Source organism: Juglans microcarpa x Juglans regia, chromosome 5D, assembly GCF_004785595.1.
Source record: "Juglans microcarpa x Juglans regia isolate MS1-56 chromosome 5D, Jm3101_v1.0, whole genome shotgun sequence".
NCBI lineage: Eukaryota > Viridiplantae > Streptophyta > Magnoliopsida > Fagales > Juglandaceae > Juglans > Juglans microcarpa x Juglans regia.
The window spans coordinates 23,456,284-23,476,209 of NC_054602.1; the positions used below are offsets into that span (position 1 = coordinate 23,456,284).

Sequence of the window (19,926 nt, forward strand, 5' to 3'; positions counted from 1 at the left end):
CCAAAAACCCTAGTTCATAAGAAATAAGACATATGTGGGCCAAGCATCCTCAAGACTAATTATTCTAGATTAGTTCCTATAACTAATAAAATAAACCCGTTTAATGAAATAAACAAGTTCAAGGCCTTCAATCACATAATCATAATAATAGGCCCTAATTTATATTGCACTCTTCCATCGCTTGTATCACATGGATAATTACTGGATCTCATTCTCTCAAGACCATCTTAAATATTTGGCTCTTGCTAGACTCATCCCAAGTGGATTGCACCAATCCTTGCATTGCTTCCTTGATCTTCTTATCTCTTGATCTTGTAATTGGCTCATCTGGAATTTGCAAATGATCTTTAAGACTAGGCCTACCTTGGTTCCCATCAATTTATCTCCCATCCATATTCCTCAACTTTGAGGCACATTTCTTACACATAAAATTTTCTTAATTCAACTTTAAAAACATAACATTTCATCATCGTTCATCATCGTTCAGCATCATTAACAATCACATTAATATCACAACGTATAGTATCATCACAGTTTTCCATATGCACTGTGAGTACCTGTTGGTGACCGTAGTACAACTTTTGTTGAAATTATGCTGTCTGCAAACTCGTTCTCAATACATTGGTAACATAACATAACATTATTATAACATCATAATACCGTAACATATACACCCACCAGCCTTAGGTGTCATAAAATTTTTACTTCGCTCCGACGTTCTTCACAAAGAACTCATTCGAAACTCATTGACTGTTTTTCGTCCACTCAAGAGTTACCACTCTATTTTTACTCACTCCATAGTGGACAGAGGAGTTCCATTAAGATAAATCTTCATCCTAGCCTTTGGGGTCGTGACAAAAATAAGTTTTCATGTTACGCTCGAAATTATTTTTCATGACATGCATTAATAAGTATGCTTCATATGAAAATGACACTTTTATAAAAATGGCTCAAATGATGAAAGATTTCACATGTCATATAAGCAAGTAGTCATGTACTCAATGTATCATATAACATAAAGTTTCATGCTCAAATGACATTTATATTATGAATGTGGTATTTATCTATTTGAGCTTTGCTTCTCGTCATCCACACATACCACACACCACACTTTTTATTTTTTAATTTTTTTTTTTGTGTTTTATTCTTCTTAAACTTATTGAATTATTCTACCCATCATTCATATACTACACGTTTGGTAAAAGAAAAAATAAAAAAGTGTGGTGTGTGGTGTGTGGGGATGAAGAATAAAAATTTTCTTATCTATAAATCATCAATAAATTATTAAAGTGTAAGTTAGAGACCAACTTACAAACTATCCGAGTTTGAAAAATCGTATAGGCTGTAAATAAGGTTATACTAAGTTAGGATCTGAACTTTCTAAGGAAGATGTTCATAATAAAAAATGTTCGAAGATTGATATTTACAAAAATATCCCTACACTTTCCAAAATTGCCACCAATGCCCTAAATTTACACTATTTGCAAATGAGTTTCAAAATTAACCAAACTTCACAAATATCATATTTTCTATGTTTGTAAACTGTTCACTTAGAAATATAATATGCAAGTGCAAAGAATCGTAATAAGTAATAAAGTGTTTTAAAGAAAATGGTTATTGAACCCACAAGAAATAATTATGCTATTGAGTATTAAAATTGACTAAATTAATTACTATTTGAAAAACCAAAATTTGAAAGATGTTTTATCTAAATTAAACTGAAGAAAAGAATATTAAAATTAAGATTTTCAAAATAATGAGAGTAGATCTAGAGTGTTTGACTTCACCTAGCAAATCCAACACCATTTATTCTTCCTTGTTATAGAAACCCAATTATCCCAAGTTGATAATAAAAATCCCTTAACTATTCAATATTTTCTCTCGAACAATACTAAAAATATCTCTAACTAATAATTTCATATCTCTATGTGAATTTAACTAATTAGAGATAAGTTCTTTGGATTTTTCTTGAAAATCACATTAGTCGCGATAAAGCATCTCTACTTTCACTCAACTAATGGTATTTAATTCTAGAACTTTAATCACAAATCACCTCTTGGTCTGATTGCTATCCAAAAGATCTAACAGTAGTTAGCTAGAAAATTATAAGCATTAAGAACAAGAAATAAACACTCAATCATGAAAATAATGGAAATAAAATAACTTGGAATATAAACTATGTATTCAATGCTAAGCTACATCAAAGTTCTAGAAAATAAAATTAGTTCATAATGAAATTAAAAAGAAAAAGAATAAGACTGGTCTTCTTCATTAGAGTCAGTTGATGAAACATGCGGCTCTCGCCTCATCTCCCCCGAATCTGCTTCCTTGAAAGAAACTCAAATAATAAAGTCTAAACTATCGAAACCTAAACTCAGACTCTCTAAAACTCAAAACTAAAACTAAGATTAAGAACCAAGACTCCCTATTCATCCCACAAGATGGGATTAAATAGATGTCAAAACTCAAACCCGGAAACAAAATAAATGCGGTTACAATCTAGCCTAAAAATCTGGAAAATAATTTCTAAAGAAAGATGTTAACATAAAAGGAAATTATTCTAAAAATATCAAAATTATCTAAAATGGAAGATTCAGTGATATGTGGCTTGATTTGCGGAGATCGGGAGGATTTGGTAGTTAGTAAATTGATTAAGGAATTTGGGAAGATCCCATCGGGTAGATGTTGTGTGCGTTGAATATAACTGGTGAGCGTGGAGGTTACAAATGAATGGGCGTGGTGATCATAAAGACCACATGACCCTTTTCTTGCCTACCAAGTGGAAAGACTCCTTTTGCCAACCTACCGAGTGGTAAAGCTAATCGCTTTTGCTGGTTGTGCCCCACGATGTTGGTCTTCGATCGGTTAGACTGGTCGCCAAGTCTTCTTGCCTTATCTGATCTCCATTGGGTCTCCTTACCTACCAAGAGGAACAATTATTCTCTTTCCTTCCCGCGGTACAAGGCTCATCGCCTACCGAGAGGTAAGTTTTCTCACCTTTGGTGAGAGAAATCTCTTTGCTGCTCACGAGATAAGACTCCTTGCTCGAATCTTATCAACTCTCTTCAAATCTCACTACTTCTCATTGGTCTGGATCCATAATCTTCTTTTGTACCAAAATGCTCTCATTTTATAATAAATATTCTTCTCATTCCTTCAAATCTAAGCAAATAAATAAAAATATATAGAAATAAAATAAAATCAATAGTATTGAAGGGAAAATGATATTTTTTATAAATAAAAGAGTGATAAAAATCACATAAAAATAACATTTATCAAATAGCCCCAAACTTAAGTTTTGCTTGCCCTCGAGCAAAGAAGAACACAATTAAAACAAGTATTGGTTTGATTCATAAAATTTATTGCCTCAAAGATCACCTAAAGTTTATAATTCAAAGGAACCATTCAAGATCAATCAAGTCCTAAAGTTAATTCAAAACTCAATTCCACTGCATTATCCATCCCCACATTCATGCATACCCATCATTTTCACTTCATCATTAGCTCCCTGGATAATTTTATGCAGACAAGTAAATAAATAATGAATCTCTAAAAACTCCATAGGCTTGCTTTTCAAATCACTCTCCACTAATCTAGAATATAAATTATCATCAAGGATCAATAGGTTTTTATTAAGCTTATAATGTAAGCGTAGGGTGAGGGCTACAAAGAAAATGTAGGATTCAAACAAAGCAAGAGAACTTAAGTTTGAACATCAATAGAGTAAATAGAGCATTCTCACTTCTAACACAAACATCTCTTCTCAATCTTTGTAAATCTTTCATCATACCTCTCTTTATTACACTTTCAAATATCTTTCTCTTTACCCCTTTATTCGGTAGGTTAGACATTTTTTTTTTGTGAAAATATTCCATACTATGTCGATTGCCTTTTTAGATGACTCTTGTCAGCCTTTTTTTGTTGGCCACACAATAGAAAAGTTGACTCTTCACATTCACAAACTTATTATTTTGATAATTTGGATATAATGAACTTTACTTGTAGACCTACTACCTCTCTCGCCTTTCATGCTCTTGTGAGTCTGTAACTTTGTGTAAACTTAGTTCCCTTAAAAGGTAAGGATATCAGTGTTTAAGCTCAAATAGGGTAGGGAATATGAAGTTTACAAGAAAGAAAAATATAAGGCCAAAATATACTTCAATAAAGCTCAAATGCGTGACTAGAGATAAAGATAATAAACAGGTAAGCTTGAAAGGCTCAATCGGTCCAAAGAATGCCTTAATTATTTCCCCAGTAATATTCTGTCTAGGATTTCACCTCGAGTTTAACCAAACAAGTTCTAGAGTAAGTTGAGAGAGACCATATAAATTCATAAAATTCACATCAAATTTCTCTAGGTACTCAAAACAATTAATGATCATAAGAAGCATTCATTGAACATAGAAAATATCAAATTAAGTAAGATTAAGTAAAGAATTAACAACTAGATTTAAGCAATGAGAATTTTTCCTAAAAATTATAATCAATTTCAATCATACTATTATCATAGGCTTTTTGTTCATCGAACCATACTGTTTTTATCATTATTATTATTATTTTTTATTTTTTATTATTTTTTTATTTTTTAGAAAATAATATCCTTTCCCCCCAAATTTAAATATCACATTGTCCTCAATGCGAAAAAGGAAGCGAAACAAAATAAAAGGATGAGAGAAGGTAAGAGATGCTCCCTTGATTGTGTCCACTTCTGCATTGGAATATTTTCCTTAAAGGTGCAGCCGTGTACTTCTTGGAGATCTCCTTGCCTCTTCATTCCTGCAAAATGAAAGAAAAAGAATAATATTAAGAAAAAATGAAAATTAATAAAAAAAATAAAAAAAACTTAGGTTGCCTCCCAAAAACGCTTTATTTAAAGTCTGTAGCTAGACATTGTTCTCTCATCATTTATTACTGGCGAAATCGATGGAACACTTTTCCGAGTTAAAGTCTCCATCCATATAGGGTTTTAATCTCTGTCCATTTACTTTAAACGTGTCTTTTGTCTGATAGAATTCAACCGCCCCATAAGGAAAGACACTGGTCATCACAAACGGTCCCGACCACAGAGAACGCAACTTTCTAGGGAAGATTCGAAATCTTGAGTTAAATAATAGAACTTTCTGCCCGACTTCAAATTCCTTTCTCAGAATATGCTTATCGTGCTATGTTTTAGTTTTATCTTTGTAAATTCGAGCATTCTCATAAGTTCATTGCAGAACTCATCCATCTCATTGATTTGCAGTATTCTCTTCTCGCCAGCGGTTTGTAAATAAAAGTTTAGTGTCCTCGTCGCCCAATAGGCTTTGTGTTCTAGCTCCACTGGTAGATGGCAGGGTTTTCCATAAATGAGCCAATAGGTGACGTCCCAATCAGTGTTTTGAATGCTGCCCGATAGGCCCATAGCGCATCATCTAACCTTTTCACCCCATTTGTCCGAGAGACACTCGCGGTCTTCTCCAATATGCGCTTCAGCTCCCAATTAGACACCTTGACCTGGACGCTCGTTTGAGGATGATATTGTGTCACCACGTGATGGGTTACTCCATACTTTGTCCGTAGCGCTTGAAATTGGCGATTGCAAAAATGTTTTCCACCATCACTAATTATGGCCCTCGGAGTGCCTAATCGGGAAAAGATGTTCTTCCACAGGAAATTCACCATGACCCTCGCATCATTGGTTGGCAATGTGTCTGCTTCCACCCATTTGGAGACATAATCTGCAGCCACCAGAATAAATTTGTTAGAATATGAGGATGGAAAAGGACCCATAAAATCTATACCCCAAACATCAAATAATTCAATTACTAAAATTTTGTTTAAATGCATCTCATGTTTCTTAGAAATGTTGCCAACCCTTTGACAATGATCACATAAAGCAAAAAAATTAAAAAAAGTCGTTAAAAATAGTCGGCCAATAAAAGCCACATTGTAAAACTTGTGTTGTTGTTTTTGCTCCACCAAAGTGGCGGCCCGCTTCCAAAGAGTGGCAGTGTTTGAGTATGCTCTCTATCTCTTCCTCGAGCACACATCTTCTGATTATTTGATCCGCACAGTGCCGGTATAGAAAATGTTCCTCCCAAAAATAGTATTTCAAGTTAGAGAAGAACTTCTTCTTTTGTTGATATGTCATCTCGGTCGGGAGAATTTTGGACAGAAAGTAATTTACCATGTCGGCATACTATGGAACAAATTGTATAGCCATTAATTGCTCATCCAGAAAGGTCTCATTGATTGAGAAATTCTCCCCGCCAGCTGCCTTTTTAAGCTCAAGGCGAGATAAGTGGTCGGCCACTACATTCGCGGTACCTTTCTTATCTCTTATTTCCAAATCAAACTCTTGTAGTAGCAAAATCCATCCTAACAGTCTTGGTTTGACATCCCTCTTCAACAACAAGTATTTAAGAGCCGAGTGATCGGTATAGATGATCACCTTTGAACCTTTTTGATATGAACGAAATTTGTCAAAGGCAAACACAACCGCTAATAATTTTTTTTCAGTAGTAGCATAATTAAGTTGAGCTCCTATTAAAGTCCAACTTGCCTAATAAATAACATAAAAAATTTTATCTTTTCTTTGCCGCAAAACAGCCCCTATAGCATAATCACTGGCATCACACATTAATTTAAAAGGTAAATTCTAATTCGGTGACACAATGAGAGGTGTTGAAATTAATTTATTTTTCAATGTTTCAAAAGCATGCAAGCATTCATCAGAAAATTCAAACTGAGTATCTTTAATCAACAGAGTGCAGAGAGGTTTAGTAATTTGGAAAAAATCCTTTATAAACCGACGATAGAACCTGGCGTGACCCTTCACATTGGTCGGTGGTGGGAGTTTGTCAATAACTTCTATCTTTGCTCGGTCGACCTCAATTCCCTTGAAGGAGATGTAATGGCTGAGCACAATTCCTTCCTTGACCATGAAGTGGCATTTTTCCTGTAACACCCCGTATTTTAGTGTATTTTTATTGAAGGATTATTTTTATTAATTCAAAAATTTATTCTCTTGTTTTAAAATTATCGGATATTTTAAATGGTTTATTTTATGATCTTTAAATTGTGAAAATTAATTTGTTATATTTTCTTAATATTTATTATTGTGATGCATTTAACTTGTTCTTTATTTTAAATTAATTGATTGTTAGATCATTTTTGTGACCCAAGATGTGAGGATTGGACCTAATTTCTTTCCTTTCACTTTTGATTTTCCCCTTTTTCTTTTCTTTCTCTCCATTTCTTCTTCTTCTTTTTCTCCTCCCCCGCGCGCGCGACCTGCTCTCTTCGCTCCCCCGTCTGTTTTCTCCTCCACCCATAGCGTCGCCTTGCGCCGCTCGTGTCCATCACCGCCCCTACCGTTCGGTTCCCCATCGGCCGGTGACCCCACCTCCCAAATTCCAGCTCCTCTCGTTCCGTTGTTCTCCTCCACCCATGACACAAAGCCGCGGCATTCCTTGCGCCGTTGCACCGCCATCGCGCCACCATTTCTTCACCACATCATCTTCTACCTCCTAGCAACCCAAAGCAGCCATCCTTAGCCCTGATCCGTTACTGGTCAAGTACATCCAACTCCATTTCCGTTTTGGGCATTTTTGTCCTAAAACCGCCTCCTACGCCGCCACCCATGGCAAACCACCACCACCATTAGCTTCACCGACATCCATAAGCCCTACCCTATCAATTTCGGGTCTTGGTTTGTCCCAGTTCAAAAGTGAGTTTTTGAGACCCACGGCCACAGTGTAATTTACATTGTTACGTTGCTGTGTCGCCACCTTTTGCACCTCCGTGATCCTTCGGAAATTATAATATAGCACTGTAAGTATTTTTCCAAAGAACTTTCGTGATTTAAATGTATTTTTGCACTAACTCATTTTATCTGTGAACTGGTTGGTTTATGCCGGACTGAATCCGAGGAGTTCGAGGGTCGGATGGATTGTGGACGGAGTTGTTGTGTATTTGGTTTGTATTGTTGGTTGTTGTTATGGCGTTGTTCATGTACATGGCATATTGCACGCATGATCATGTTTGTAAATGAAACTGAGTTTTCGTATACATACATTCATGTTCATGTGTTTATTAAAAACTAGGTTTTCATGTGTTTATTTGAAAATTGGATTTTCATGTGAAATAATTCTGAGTGTGTTTGAAACGACTGGATTGACTAGTTTGAGAAAAAGGAAAAGAGACTGTAGGGATGGTGGTAAGCAGGGATGGTGGTAGAGTCTCGCCTGCGATTCCCGCCTACGGTGCACGCGGTAGGGATGGTGGTAAGCAGGGATGGTGGTTGTGTCCCGCCTGTGATTCCCGCCTACGGTGCACGCGGTAGGGATGGTGGTATAGTCCCGCCTGTGATTCCCGCCTATAGTGCTCCGATAAGTATTCATTGTGTGGAAAGGAATTGTAGGGATGGTGGTAGAGTCCCGCCTACGGTGCACGCGGTAGGGATGGTGGTATAGGCCCGCCTGCGATTCCCCCTACAGTGTCCGATAAATAGTTGATTTTTGTGTGAATCATTTTCTGGAAAAATGACAGATTATATTTTTGGGCCAAATTGAGATTTTAGCGTATGTTGGAAAATAATCATTTCCGGCGAAAATGAGGTTTTGGGATCTGTTTGTTGGTTGCATTAATGCGTTTTTATCTCAAAAGTTATTTGGATTATTACTTACATGTGGTACCATTTTATGGTATCACAGATTTTGATGCAGATGAGGATGACGAGCCTTAGCTTGGCTCCGTTGGAGGAGTGATCTTGGATTGCTCCAGTATATCGAGATTTATTTTTTCAATTATTTATATATTTTCCTTTGTAATATATTTTGGGATGACAGTATAACTTTTTAAAGATGATTTGTTTTGAATATTTGTATTTAAACTTCTGGTACTTAGATGACTTATTTATATTATCTGCTGCGATTGTTATTGTGCAGTTTTGCATGTTGCACACACTTGAACACATTTAGTTGGGATGCGTGACCCGTGTTGTCATCATCCTGACGTCACGATTCCCGTATTTTTGTATGTGGGAGTCGAGGCGTCACATTTCCCAACTTGAAACAAGATTTGTCTCCTTGCATCTCTAGAAAACCAAAGACAACTTAGATAAGCAATTATCAAAAGAATGACAAAAAATCGAGAAGTCATCCATGAAGACTTCTAAAATTTTTTCCACCATGTCCGAGAAAATGGACATCATGCATCTTTGAAAAGTGGCTAGTGCATTGCAAAGACCAAAAGGCATGTGCCTATATGCAAAAGCGCCTTAAGGACAAGTGAAAGTGGTTTTCTCTTGATCCTCGGGTGCCATGACTATTTGTTTGTAACCGGAATATCCATCTAGAAAGCAGTAGTAGGTGTGGCCTATAACACCCGCTCCTTCTTTCTGACGTAAGCAAATTCCGAGGACAGAAATTATGCAACAGTCTACCTCTCCTCTCTAGCGACTGTGAGTCTCGTTGTGCATGCCGAACCTCGATAACGTGTTTCTAAAAATAATATGTGGTTTCTAAAGTACGCCCAGTGTTTTAAATGCACTTAAAATATTTATATGAGGTATTTCCAGTGTTATTGAACTAAGCTTGGTTTTAAATAAAACAATTATAATATTTTTAAAGAACTCCAAAAATATTATAATTGTTGAAAATCATTTTAATATCATTTTATTAAAATGACTTCAGTTATTTAAAATATTATGAGATTTGAATTATGTTGAAAACTCTGAATTAATTAAATTGTTTTATTCTTTTAAAGATATTAAATAAGACTTCATCATTTTATTAATGATGAAGGAATATTATTTTATAAACTAAAGTTTAGTTTAAATAATATTCTACCTTAATTCCTCTCAGTGCTTTTAGTTAAATACATGTTTACACATTTTCAAATCAGTATTTTAATCTTCCATCGTTAGATCGTTTTGTAGATCCCAAGATAAGGGGATCAGGATTAAAACCCAAACCCTCTCTCTTTCTCCCTCACTTTTCCCTCCCCTCTCTCTCTCCTCCCGTTCTCCCTCCCATGCCGGTTTCCCCCTTCCCCTCACCCGATTCCCTCTCTCAGCTTGCCCAGCCCCATGCTGCCATTGCAGCCACATCGCCAGCCACTAGCGCACCTCCAACCATCATCGCGACCACCCCACCAAACCCAGCCCCTCACAACAGCCTTCTCCCTCTCTTCCCGAAATGGGTTTACCCACAAGGGTTCCTTACCCATCCAGTCACCGTGCACCGTAGTGCGCGTCTACCCAAGCCACTGCACCTCCACCACCTCACACTAGTGACCGCCTCTCACAAACCCAGCCACCATAGACCTCCCCCTCCCTCTCTGTCGCACACATGCACAACACCCATAAAAATGTGTTTCGCACGGTTTCAAGGCCATTGACGGCCCTAGTGCCACCATGTGTCGGGCTTAGTCCCACCAAGCACCTCCCTCGGCCACCGTGACTCTTCCCCGTGCTCCTCCAATCCACCAAGCCCTCCACCTCCCTCAAGCTCTCTCTCTCTCTCCTGTGGCTCCTTTCCACCTCACGTCTTAGATCTGCCACCGTGTCGCCTCCACCTCGCCACCACAGCTCCACCGTACCCTTCTCAAGCTCCTTCATGGCCAGCCACGACGAGGCCCGCACCTCTAGCCACCTCTAGTGGCCAAAACAGCCAATGCACGTGGCTAAGCGCCACTGTACACGGCTAGATAAGCTGTGTTCCGCCCCCTCACCGCCACCACAAGGCCACCATGAGCCTCCCTTGGCCTCCCCTAGCCTAGCCCTGAGCCCAAACCGCCACTTTATGTGGTGGAGCCATCATATATGGTGGACAACCACTGTAAGTGGGTTAGCTGCCACGTACGACCCTTCCGACATCATCAACCGTGACGGTCAGCGAGCAACGCACAAGTTATCCCGTCAATGGTTTAACCCTCTATCCCTCGTTATTTATGTATTGGTGGACTGGTTAGGTTGTGGACTATGCTGTTAGTATTATAGAGTTTGTTGCGTAGTATGGAGATGTGATGTGCTGTGTATGTGAAGTGTTGGGCTTATCTGTATAGTGTGTTGTGTAGTGTTGTGGACTATGCTGTAATGGTGGTGTGGCATCATGTGGATTGGTAAGAGAATGTGTACTCTCGTAGCGTAGTGTGGGATAAGGAGAGTATACGTAAAATATACCCTCCTAGTGTAATATGGAATGGGAAGAGTACACGTGGAGTGTACTCTGTATGGTGTAACGTGTGTGAAAGGAGTACACGTGGAGTGTTCTCCATGTGATGGAGCGATGCACCATATGGCAGGTATACCATAGTGGTGATGTGGCATAGTGTGTGTGAAGAGAGTACACGTAGAGTGTACTCCATGAGGTGTAGCGACACGTCATGTGGCGTGTCGCAAAGATAAGGATGGTGGTTGATGGACGTAGAGCGTGGTGAGTAGTGTCAAGAACTGTGGAACAGTGTCCCGAAGTAGCTATGATATGGCCTGTAGTCTGAGGTGACAAGTGTCACCGTGATTGACTTATGGCTGGAGTATGTGTGAAGTGGCAAAACAAGTGTAAGAGTGCGCAGTGAAAACATGACGGGGGAATGTCACAAAGTGACATGGTTACTAGCGGTCGTGCTTGTGATGGGTGAGGAGTTAGTATAGGAATGGCGTAGCAGGAACGTGGCGAGATATCACGATATGACAGGAGTACGTGAGGGACCGTGCTCGTGATGAGTTAGGAGTTGGTGAGGGACCGTGCTTGTGAGGGATTGTAATGGGATGTCAGGTGATGTGGCATGGTCACGGTGTAGCTTGGGAGTAGTCTCGAGCTATATGACGTGACGTAAGACGTAGTTGTGAATGGAGTCTTGTCGTGTCAAGTGTTGGGATGAACCGTAAAAAAGGATGGGTAGCATGAAGAGTCATACTAGCCGGGTTAAGAGAAGGTTGGTATCGGAGTATGGCGCTTGTCCCTATGAGCATGTGATCAACGTGTTATATGTTGGTCTTAGGTAATGAAGGGGGGTAAGGTACATGTGCAATCTGGTGAGACACATGTGCTAGACGGATTCACCATATATAATGGGTAATATGTCCTAAGCATAGGCACACAATGCTTAAGCAGAGTCAGCTTAGAGCCATGTGGCGTGTATGGATGGAAATGAGGTTTTAGTGTGAGCTCAGATGCATGGAGGTAGTGACGGGTGTATTGTCTAAGATTGAGATGCGTGACCCCGTCGGTCGAAATGTGGTAAATAGGAAGAGTAAGATGAAGGTTTTAGTGTCTTAATCCTAAGGTGAATCATGGGTTCACTTTAGTGGATGGGCACTAGAGGTAAGACCTTGAGTTTGGAAGATGTAGTGACTGTAAGTGGATCCTGAAGGTTTTAACATAGTAAAAGGCACGTAAGAGCACATGATAGAAGGAGAGTGTTCCAAGTGAATTGTAGTTATGTCTTTTAAGTTTAGTTGCTTATGCATTAGATAAAGAATGACGTCAAGGTTATGTGTATACATGTAGGTTGCTATCTAACACGCACATGAATGGACTACATGATATGAAAGAAGCATGGAGTCCAGGTAAGTATTACGTTCATACTCTTCTAGAGTTTTCCGAAATACAAGAAAACAAAAAGGAAATGTTTTTCACTTACGATGCTTTACTAAACGACACGAAATATGTTTTACGAAAAACGTGCTAAGTATAAGTGTTCAAATGTATACGCATGTACGACCTTCCTTGGCAGCCCCTTTTTACGCACCCAAAGTTTTAATTGTACGCATATGAATGGATGACTATACGCTATATCTATTGTCTGTATTTTTCATGAAAAGAAATGTTGAGGCCTATGCCTGATGCTTTAACTGATGCTTTGAACGACGCGAAGAAAGTATTTCATTTTAAAATGTCCCTATGAACTGATGTTTTATGGATGTCATGAACCGATGTTTTAAATGATGCCATGAAAGATGATGTTTAAGCCCATGCTTTTAAATGACATTTTCCATGAACGAACTGTTAAATGAAAGATAGAGCTGAAATGAACAGAAAAGAAAGGACTAAACATTTAATGCATGAAAATACGTAACGGCCACATGACTGGATGAAAAGGGTATCGAATGAATGGGCAGATTGCAATGCCGGGTAAGTAGTACTGGTAGTGCACCCAGTGCTGCCACCTGACTGAAAAGGGATTCCTAACCCGTGGCCACAGAAGTCCAGGTCTAAAGGAAGACCGCTAACCCTACACACAGGGCGTAACAGTGTATACTGGCCAATGAAAGTGATAAGAAAGAATGTATGAATGTATGAACGTATGAATGCATCGCATTCTTTAAGAAATGAAGGCACTGATAGGAGAAACATTTTACGAAGAGAAAACCCATTTTTTTAAAGAAAAATCCAGTCCAGTGATGTTTTCAAATGACCGCACGCACGCATGTACGTATAGTATGTATGGTATGATGAATACATGAATGAAAACCTATGTTATTATATTTTAACTGTATGAATAATGCTTACGAGTCATCGACTCATTTTAATTTTTATGCATGCCCCTCCCCCCCCCCACAGGGATTGAATGAGCAGCACGCGTCAAGATGGACACGGCCCAAGGGGAAGAGCACGAAAGTCTAGGCATGAGTGTTTAAATGTATGAGAGGCCTTTTTATTGTTAAAATTGATGTTTTCCACTGTAAACCTCTTTTATTCTCAAGGCACATTTTATTTTATAACGTAGAGTCTTGCACCCTGGGTATGGAAGTAAAAAATTTTAAATTGAACGGTAATTCTTGTCATCCTTTTCTAAATCATTTTATAAAAAAAGGGTCCCACTACAAGGACGGGAGTTACATGGCCAGCATGTCTTTCGAGCATTTGATCAATAAACGGTAAGGAAAAATGGTCTTTACAAGTTGCATAATTCAGTTTTCGATAGTCTATGTATACTCGCCATCCCATGATCATCCTGGTCGATATGAGTTCATTATTGTCATTCCTAATCACGATTATCCCTCATTTCTTTGGGATGACTTGCACTGGACTTACCCGTGCACTATCTGAGATTTGATAAATGATCTCAACATCTAAAAGCTTCAATACCTCTTTATGCACCACTTGTTGCATTGATGGATTCAATCTCCTCTGGGGTTGGACGATCGGTTTGAAATTATCCGCCATTAAAATCTTGTGCATGCAAATTGAAGGGCTAATTCATTTGATGTTCGAGATGGTCCAACCCAAAGCCATTTTGTGCTCCCGGAAGACTCTTAGCAACTTCTCTTCCTCTACATCATTCAATGAACTATTAATAATAACTGGAAAAGTAGAGTCCTGTCCCAAAAAAGCGTACCTTAAATTTGATGGAAGTGGCTTGAGTTCAGGCTTGGGTGACGTTGGCTAAGATGAGTTTAGCCCTTCCACATTCTATTTTATTGAATGAGAAAAGGGAAGGGGTTGCTTCCAAATATCTCTCACACTCCTTAATTTTTTCATCTTAAGATTTAATAGACGTAGAGTGAGTAAGACATATCTCAAGTGGTAGCTTTGGAAATTCGGCTTCAAAAGTCTCGTCGGCCTTGACCATGTCTTGGTCGCTTATTTGAAAACAAGACTGTACCTCGGATTGAGAATCCATAGATTTAAACATGTCGAACTTGACTTGCTCCTCACCTTCCCTAAAAAAGAGTTTCCCTTTTTGGACATCAATTAAAGTTCTCCCCATCACCAAGAAAGGTCGGCCTAGTATCAAAGGGATCTCCTCGCCCCCTCCATATCAAGTACAATGAAGTTGACGGGGAAGATGAACTTATCAACTTTCACCAGTACGTCCACAATGAGTCCTCTTGGGTATTTGATAGATCTGTCTGCCAACTGTAGAGAAATAGTGGTCGGCTTTACTTCTCTAAGACCCAATTTCCTGAAAATAGAGAGAGGCATTTGATTAATACTTGCCCCTAAGTCACATAAATCTTTATCAAAAGAATAATGCTAGAGCTCCCGCTGGAGCTCTAGCATGTGTTTTAATGTGTCTTTTTTTAAGTATTTTTTTTTATATTTTTTTAATAATTTTAAATATTTTAAAAAATAAAAAAAAGTTCACAATATTATTAAAAAATACTTCCTTAATCACGTAGTAAAATAAAAAATATTTTTTTATGATTTTTTATTTTACTTCGTGATTAAGGAAGTAATTTTTAATGATTTTTTTTTTACTTTCTAATTAAGGAAGTGTTTTTAATAATATTATAAATTTATTTTATTTTTTAAAAATGTTAACAAAATCTATATAAAAAATAACTTAAAAGAAAAACACATAAAAACACATGCTATAGCCCCAGCGGGAGCTGTAGCATCGTCCTTATAAAAATATGAATTTCTTATAGTGCAAGGGATCGTGAAACTTCCCGGATCTTTCATCTTAAGTAGTAGCTTCTTTTGTAAAATTGCATTCCTCTCCTCGGTCAGCATCACAGTCTCATGCTCCTCCAACTTCTGCTTGTTTGATAATATATTCTTCAAAAATCTTGCATATTTAGGTATGTACTCTAGGGCTTCAATGAGAGGAATATTAATATGCAATTGCTTAAATATACTCAAAAATTTAGAGAACTGATTATCAATTTTATTTTTCTTCAATCTTTGCAGAAAAGGAATTGGTGGATCATAAATTGGCGGAGAATAAGTTTTAGAAGTAAACTCCCTCGATTTTTTGAATTTTGCTACCCCTTTATTCTCTATAGTCTTCTCAGCTTCCTGGTCGATCGCTTCCCGATCAGTTTCTTTCACCTCGTCCTCGGTTTCCTTATTCTCGGTCTCCACATTTTCAACTTCTACCTCTCGCTCGGTACTTACTGCTTATGGCTGGTCATATGTCCGCCCACTTCGCAATGCTATGGCTTTGACATGCTCCTTCAAATCGATCACAGTGTTGCTTAGTAAATTCCTTGTTGTCCTCTTGGTAAGCATCTTGGAGAGCTGACCGATTTGCGCCTCAAGATTGCAAATGGAGTTCAAAGACTCCAGCCGCTTTCATTGGCAATGCTTTCTCCGCACACCATTGACGCCAATTCTTCCAGAAGTCCATAGGCGGCTTCATGGGTCTTACTCATTATTCTCCTCCAACGGCCGCATCAACCATAGATCGATTTGTGGGTCCCAAGCCATTGTAGAATACTTGTATATGAAGCCAGCCAAGAAGGTCGTGATGTGGACACTTGCGCAATAAGTCTTTGTACCTCTCCCACGCCTCATACAATGATTCACCCTTCAATTGGGTGAAGGGAGTAATATTATTCCTTAATTTTGCTATCTTGGCCAGAGGGAAATACTTTGCTAAAAATGTTTGTGCCAACTCCTCCCAGCTGGTGATGATTCCGGTGGTAAAGAATTCAACAAACTTTTTGCTTTTTCCCTAAGTGAAAAGGGGAAAAGTCTAAATCGGATTACATCATCTATCACTCCATTGTGTTTAAAAGTATCACAAATTTTCAGGAAATTCGCAATATGAACATTAGGATCCTCTTGTGACAGCCCCCAAACTGGACGGTTTGTTGGATCATTTGAATGATGGCTAGCTTGATCTCGAAGTTATTGGCTTATATAGGTGGTCTCCTTATACTGGACATTGCCCCATTCATCGAGGGCATCGCATAGTCTCTTAGTGCTTTGTGCTCTTGGTCGGCCATATTAACTTCACAGGTGGCGACCTTTTTCTTTTTCTCTTTATTGATCCGACGTAAGGTCCTTTCAACCTCGAGATCGAAAACCACAGCTTTAACGATCTAGATTGGCGCATGCACTTTTGAGTCCTGAAAAAATCGAACTAAGATCAAATTAATTTTTTTTTTCTTTTTAATAAAATAAAATCTAAAATAGTAAAAATCTAGCTTATATCAATATCAATAACAAATAACTATTCCCTAGCAACGGTGCCAAAAACTTGTTCGCTTAGAATATAATCTGCAAGTGCAAAGAATCGTAACAAATAGTAAAGTATTTTAAAGAAAAAAGTTATTGAACCCACAGTGAATAATTATGCTATTTTGAGTATTGAGATTGACTAAATTAATTACTATTTAGAAAACCAAAATTTGAGAAATGGTTTATCTAAATTAAACTGAAGAAAATAACATTAAAATTAAGATTTTAAAAATAATGAGAGTAGATCTAGAGTGTTCGACTTCAACTTGAAAATCTCACACAATTTATTCTTTCTTATTATAGAATTACAATTATTCCAAGTTGGTGATAGAAATCCCTTAACTATTCAACATTTTCTCTTGAACAATACAAAAAATATTTCCAACTAATAACTCAATATCTTTTTGTGAATTTAACTAATTAGAAACTCATTAAGTTCTTTGGATTTTTCTTGAAAATCACACTAGTTGCGGTGAAGCATCTATGCTTTCGCTCAACTAATGGTATTAAATCCTAGAGCTTTAATCACAAATCACCTCTCGGTATCATTGCAATCGAAAAGATCGAACAATAGTTAGCTATAAAATTGTAAGCATTAAGAACAAGGAATAAACACTCAATCATGAAAATATTGAAAATAAACTAACTTGGAATATAAACTGTGTGTTCAATGCTAGGCAACATCAAAGCTCTAGAAAATAAAATTAGTTCATAATGAAATTAAAAAAAAAAAGAATAAAATTGGTCTTCTTCGTTGGAGTCAGTTGATAAAACATGCAGCTCTCGCCTCTGCTCCCCCAGATCTGCCTCCTTGAAAGAAACTCAAATAATAAACTCTAAACTATCGAAACATAAACTCAGACTGTCACAATCCCGTCCTAACCTGGGATGAGGCAGTGACCTTTTACCTATTCTTTCCTTATTATATCTGAATGTGCATACCTTATTATTATTGTTATTATTATTACATTTTTTTACTACGAAGGTAATAAGGGATATGCGTGAATATGTCACACATGTATTTTGCACTTCTAGTTTAAAATGAAACACTCGATAGACAATCTGCTCAGCATTTTCCACAAAGGACTCTCAGAATCCATCATTCATTCATCAAAACATAACTAATTCTAAACAAGAAGGGACTTAGTCCCTACAATACATACAAAAAGATGTTAAGTCAACGTATTGGGAGGTTACCATCACCCCACCATAGAAGTTACATTGTTGCCATCGTCCCGCCATAGAAATACATCATACCCAAAAGATACATTGTCTTAAAGTTAATTCAACAAAACGTCCCAACACGGAACCCATCTTAAAGCATAAAAACCATAAACCATTATCATCAAAAGGTTGAACCGACAGGGGAACAGTAAGCATCGACCCCTCACTCCTTGGTTGTGCCTAGCTCCACAACCTCTCCATCAATACCTGGACGTTTAAAACATAAACACAAAGTAGGTCTAATACTTAGTAAGCAGTACACCATGCTGTTAACTTATTAATCACATAATCTTTTCTTTGAAAACATGTATACATAAACATTTACTAATTCTTGACAATGCTTTCATGCATAAATAGTTTAAGGAATAAACTATACTTTTATGCATAAACATTTAAGAAATAAGCAATACAAAACATAAACATTTTAAGAAATAACATTACTTTTATGTTTCACTTTCTTTGGCCAGTACACATTATTACACCTCGTGTGTTGGGGTTAGCGGTTTTTTGGACCTTGATTCCACCTGTGGCCACAGGTTGAGAATCCCTTTCATGGGAGCAGCACTGGGTTCATTACCAGTACTACTTACCCGACATTGCAATCTGCTCATTCCTTTGGTACCCTTTCATTCATATGGTCGTTATGTACTTTCATACGTTAACCTTCATTTCATTTCTTTCCTTTCTTTGCAGTCAAACGTTTTCATTATCTTTCCTTAGTTCAAATGCATATGCGTTTCTTTGAAAAATAGCATTTCATGTCATGCTACGTATAAGTAAGGTGCATTTATTTAAGAGAGAGCATGTACGAAAATCTCATGATGCATTACCTTATACACATACACACAATTATAATCAATAGGGTGTTTAACAGGGGCTACCAAGAAAGGCTTGTACATAATATATACATTTACTCTTTCTTTAGAAGAAGATCATTTGAAAAGAGAGAGACATTATTTCATAAGAGAACTTTGTGTAAGGAGTATGGTCATAGCTACTTACCTGCGAGCTTTACTAGTGGTTTCCTTTAAACTTGAAAATAAACTCCTATTCAATGAAAAGGAATAACCCTATTAATATTCATCTCACTTTAAGCTTCACTAACTGACACCCTTACACTCTACTTTAATTCTAATCTAGAATTAGCGTTTTCCTAAACCCCTTCTCACTTAGCGTTATCCCAATTAACTAACCTCTCATCTAACCTTTACAAGAATCACATAAATAATACTAAAGCATGTTAGTTGTCCATGAGATGTCACTTGAATATTTTGTATGGAAAGGTAGTTGAGGAATCATGGGCGTAACAAATTTCATTGGGTTTAGGCTTACTTTGAAATTAATGGAGATAAATGCTCAAATCTGGAAATTTGCTTAATAAAGGGGGCTTAAGACAAATTGAGCATCTCAGACAAGCTAATCAATTTAGGAAGACATGCCCTTTTTGAATGGTTAGTTGTCCCTTATTAGAAAGTCTCACTTGTCATCAAAATAGGCTATATACATGGGATTATGCTTGGTAGACAGCTCACACAGTAGTATAACGTGCACAAATAATCATCTACTTTTAATACCCATTCATATTATAAATCTAGTGACATTGGAATCAAAGAAAAGCTTGTTAAAACATAATTATTTGGTTAAACATAGTATAAAACAGCTAGGTTGAATCCATTAAGTAAACTTGAAAACTTTAAACACCCAAGAATATAGTTTACTCATTTAATACATTTTAGAAGCAAGCTATAAAATTGCAAAGAACTAACCCAATCCCTTTAAACTGATCCACTAGCATCCTAATAACAAG

At 37.4% G+C, this 19,926-nt stretch overlaps 1 non-coding gene across 1 annotated transcript; it reads left to right on the forward strand.

The window, feature by feature from the left end:
- Positions 1-16,171: 16,171 nt before the first annotated feature.
- Positions 16,172-16,278, forward strand: LOC121266654. The gene has a single exon (XR_005940875.1). It is a non-coding gene; the product is annotated as a small nucleolar RNA R71 (small nucleolar RNA).
- Positions 16,279-19,926: the final 3,648 nt, after the last annotated feature.